Source organism: Populus euphratica, unplaced genomic scaffold (assembly GCF_000495115.2).
Source record: "Populus euphratica unplaced genomic scaffold, PopEup_1.0 scaffold114.1, whole genome shotgun sequence".
Classification (NCBI taxonomy): domain Eukaryota; kingdom Viridiplantae; phylum Streptophyta; class Magnoliopsida; order Malpighiales; family Salicaceae; genus Populus; species Populus euphratica.
The window spans coordinates 690,864-695,674 of NW_011499905.1; the positions used below are offsets into that span (position 1 = coordinate 690,864).

The window sequence follows — 4,811 nt, forward strand, 5'->3', positions numbered from 1 at the left end:
GTGAGAGAGAAAAATGAGGGGGGGGGGGGGGGGGGGGAGGTCGCTTCCAACTCAGCTTGCTAGATGGTTGAGTTTATATTATATAGGCATAACAACTGTTTCGTAGTTGCTTAAATGCAAGTTCTTTCGCATTCCCTGAACTCAAATTTTGCAGAACTATTCTCTCTTCTTCTTCTTGTTTCTTTTTGACATTTCATGAATGTTATATCACTTCTGCTGCTTCATCACGCTGTGTGCACCGCATTTTTTTCCTTTTGTTATTTGACTAAACATATGTCAACAAGTGATGAAACATCGTCTTCAGAAGCTCAGAAAGTATAGCACCACTTGCCAATGACGATGCATGGAGTGCCAGTAAAAGCACCCTAATGGAACCTGACCTTGAGCTTTGAATTTTTTTATCAATGATTCCAAATCCATCTATTTTTCAGTGGCGCTTCATGCACAATGAATAGCGTACGAGTTCAAGTTGTGCTGAGATTCTTCCATGGAGATGATCCCAGTACCATATTACATGGATGTTGAGATTATTATCATTCCCTGTAGAGGAATGGCATGCGAAGGATAATAGAAATATTAGAATAGCATGGCCTCATTGTGCTTCTCAACTTAGATTTAGCTCGTCGTAATCAAAACATTGCGTGAAAGGAATTTAGTGGAGTCTATTCTGTTGAACTTAATAAATTTAAGCTACAACCCTAACCTTCCATAAAATCTTGTAAGGCCCATAATATCTAGGGCTTATTTTGATACTTCATCTGAGAGAAACGATAATTTATCTATATGGTTGAAGCTTAACGAACATCAACTAGCCAACCTAGAATTTCTTTTCAATTATCTTCTTACAGCCAACTGTTTCATCATGTTCCTTGTTATTTCTATTATTTCTAGCTAAGACTTAAGTAGTTGACTCATTTCAACCACCTGTTGCATCATTTCATCTAGAACAGCCATAGTAGTTGAACCTTAAATGATCATTTCCCTATTAGGTAGTTGATAAAAATATAATACCTATAACAGCTAATGACAACTTGAATTGTGTCACCATTGTGCCAACAAAAGCTAGTAAAACTATTTACGAGGCTTATTGATGTGAATCTTATGATCACGTGGTCATGCAACTCACATGTAAAAATATTAATTCCTGAAAAGCCAAGCAAATCATGTTTGATAGAAGTGTGATACAGATAATTTGTATCTAGACACCAGTACTACTAAAAACGAAAAACTCATATCCAACGAATATTAATTCTCAAATGAGAAGTATAAAGATGAAATCACGAAGTCAGTTATTCTTTGATAAGTCGTTTTCAGTTCTTTAAAGAACTATGAAAGGGAGATTATCTCACCCCCCACGCACATAAATCACGGTAAACAAGAAGTTTTATAAGTCTAAATTATCTAACTTACATGTTTGGTTATTCCTTTATTTATACTAACTCTAGACTTAAATAAATAATAATGAACCTCCCTCAAGTGGACTTATATGATGTTCACTTACAATTGACGCAAAGAAGTAATAATAACCCAAAAACTGAGAAAAAAATAATAAAAATCTAAAAATTATTATCCTAAATATACTAAAATCAAATTTGTCACTATTAAAAAGTTTCAAATAAACTAGCAAATCTGATCTGAAGGTAAAATTAATTTTGAAGTCTTCTTGCATTATTGTAGTTAGGATAAATAAGAAATCCTTATAAGAAAAGGATCATGAAACATTTATGAATCATTACCACACTTAGAAACTATGTTACAGTCCATTAAAGATCTTTGTAAAATTAAAAGATTCTGAAGACAAGTTGCTGCATCCTTTCAGGAAAAGAATTCTAGCCAAATAAAAAATTCATAAGTCAAAATGAAGTAAACAACAAAATTCATACAACTTATATTAACCAGCATTGCGGTGCTTTCTTGAACTTTGATTAACATGAAATTTTAACCCGAGATAGGAAACATGTAAGGAGATTCCACGTGAAATTTCGACCCGATCCAATGGTTGGATTGAGAATTATGATTATTATCATAAAATTAGACAGTTATGTATTTTACATTAAAATCCAAATCTAATTGGTTTTTTCATTACCTAGATTGTATCACTTATACATGCTTATACATCTTAAGCATGTCTAAAGATATAGGTTAACCCTATTTAATTATTCAAATTTAATTTCGAACATGATCTTAGCTATCTTGAAAAAAATTAATTTAACTCTAGATTTTTGAATGTTGTATTCACATGGTTTCCATCAACTAGTCTAATATTATTAAATAATTGAAAAACACACGCTGCTTTTCAGGCAACTTGAATTCTATTAAACCTTTGGTTCACATTGATGGCTCAAAAATAAAATGCAAAGGGAATTAACAAAATTAGAAAATTATGCTCACCGGCAATGTGGATCATTTGCTCTTCCGGAGGAGCTTCTGTCATGTTGAAGTCGTTCAGATTTCAAAATGATCAGCCTAATAGAAAGAGTTGTAGCAGTTTATATTAAACGTTGGGTACGTAGTTCATGATATGATCAAGTTATGAAATGACAGTTAATATATAAATAATGTAAATTAAGCTTTTTAAATCACTTCTAACCTTTATAGTATATTACTAGCAGAGCATGCGCATGCACTGCGGTGAGAAAGTTTATAAAATATGTTTAAATTTTAATTGATTTTAAAAATATAAGTTAATAATCATTAATTATTGATGAAAATTCATGAAGAAATAAAAGAAAATAAAAACCACAAAATTCTTTTTATTTAGACCCTTTCTTTTTCTTAATGTTAATCCACAATCAATGCTAATTGTTTTTAATATTTTTTTTATGTGTTAGATTGATATAAGTCTACATGAAGAATATTTATTTTTTACATGAATGATAATTCTCATTAAAAAAAGTCATAAACATGAAAAAAAAAACATTATTTTTTGTGAGGTTTAATGAAAAATAAAAATAACCGTTGATCATTTGGAAAAATTGATATTGAGAAAATGATTGAATAATCTCGTATATTTAGAAAAAGAAAATATTCATATTTTAAAAACCAAACATTTTAATTTAATAGATGAAAAAAATATTTACTTATAAAAAAATCTCAAATAATCTATTAAAGATTATAAAAAAAATATTATTCTTATAAAATTTTGATTAAAAAAATGATCATGTTATTTGTTATTTCAACGTGTAAATTATTGCTGAAATACAATGCATTCTGTTAACAAAATACAAGAAAACGAAATAATGATGTAGACATGTTATTAGAGATTTAAAATATAATTAATTTACAATAGAATAATTAAAAAAATAAAAAATAAAAAAACCTTACTAGCTTGCTGTAATTGGACCGCTTCCTAGCTCCAATAAACCTACCAAGTCTTGCTTCTTGGAAGTTTCAAATTTATTGTCAATCCCTCTTCACGCAAACGGAAGGCCTAAACAGTTTAATATATATATTTCAAAAAAAGTAAACATTTATATTACATATACTCGATAAAATTATTCGGCATAGTTTCAAATAACTCATTTTTTTAAATTTTCATTATTATAATTGAGTGGATTTTTTTTAACATTTAAAGTAGATTTTATACTATTTTCCATATATTGAGATCATTTTTTGTTGTAGTCACTTTTAAAATAAATTGATTATTCTCACGAGATTTTCTTTCACTACCTCTATTTGAATTTAAATTTGAAATGATAGCATGAAGATCAAAATGATCTACCTTCTAAAGCAACACTTAAAGATATTTAATATAAAAATAATAGAAGAAAAATGAATTCTTATTGTGGGAGAGATTCGAGTGTCATGGAGCACATATAAATCCTCTTGCTCGATCTCTTTTTTTTTTTTATTATTATTATTTAATGATGATACTCTAATTTTTATTTTTTATTTTTTAATTATTTATTTGAGATTGTAATTACGATTATAGTTTAAAGTATTTTTTATTTAAAAATATATTAAAATAATATTTTTTTTATTTTTTAAAAGTTATATTTGAGATCAAACATCAAAACAATTTAAAAATATTAAAAAAAAATTTAAAAATTTTAAAAATATAATTTTAATATAAAACATATTCCAAATCAAACTTCAAACTTTTAACAATACACAGAAAACAAGCTAGGTTTGATATTAAGGTAGGTAGCAAACTCTAGGCACAAAGGAATTCAAATGTTCATACATGTTGAACGTGGGTTTTTCCTTGACCTTCTCTTCCATGATTGTACCTTAAAGTATTATCAGAAAAATCCAAGCTCGAGTCGACCGTTCAAATCTTGTAATGTGACCCGAGATCTTTTTTAAAATCAGAGGGTAGGACCATGCATTTTCTCTATTGTATTTTATGGACAATATGGCGTTTGGGTTTTGTTTTTTTTTTTTAATCGTGCCACCAACATGCACTCTTATCTAAACATAAATGGGAATTTAAATTTCTTTTTTCTTGTTTTTAATCTTAATTAAATTGAGGGTCACACGCTATAGAATCTTGTGCCATTGTCAACTTGATTGATTAATACCTCGACGTTAAAAAACAATTGAAAGATATAAAAATTTAGGACCACTTGACCGGAAAAGCAATTCTTTTGAAGCAAAAAAAATAGAGGGCCACCATGAACGATGGGAGCAGCTATAGAGAAGGAGGTGGCGTGTTAATTGTCTAGTCGCTGAATTATTGTTTTCATCGAGTGAACAAATGCGAGTTGTCACCATATGTCTGGTGGGGTTAATTTCTATTTATTTATTTTATTAATATAAATATTTAAATTAACTTGTATATATTTTAATTAATTATATAAATTTTAAAGTTA

The 4,811-nt window shown here is 28.5% G+C and overlaps 1 protein-coding gene across 2 annotated transcripts in view; it reads left to right on the forward strand.

Moving 5' to 3' along the window:
• Nucleotides 1-218, forward strand: part of LOC105133321 (uncharacterized) — a 3,675-nt gene extending 3,457 nt beyond the window's left edge. For both annotated transcript variants that reach the window (XM_011037265.1, XM_011037266.1), the window contains exon 7: nt 27-218. The gene's annotated coding sequence lies outside the window, so the exon portion shown is untranslated. The remainder of the gene's footprint in view (nt 1-26) is intronic.
• Nucleotides 219-4,811: the final 4,593 nt, after the last annotated feature.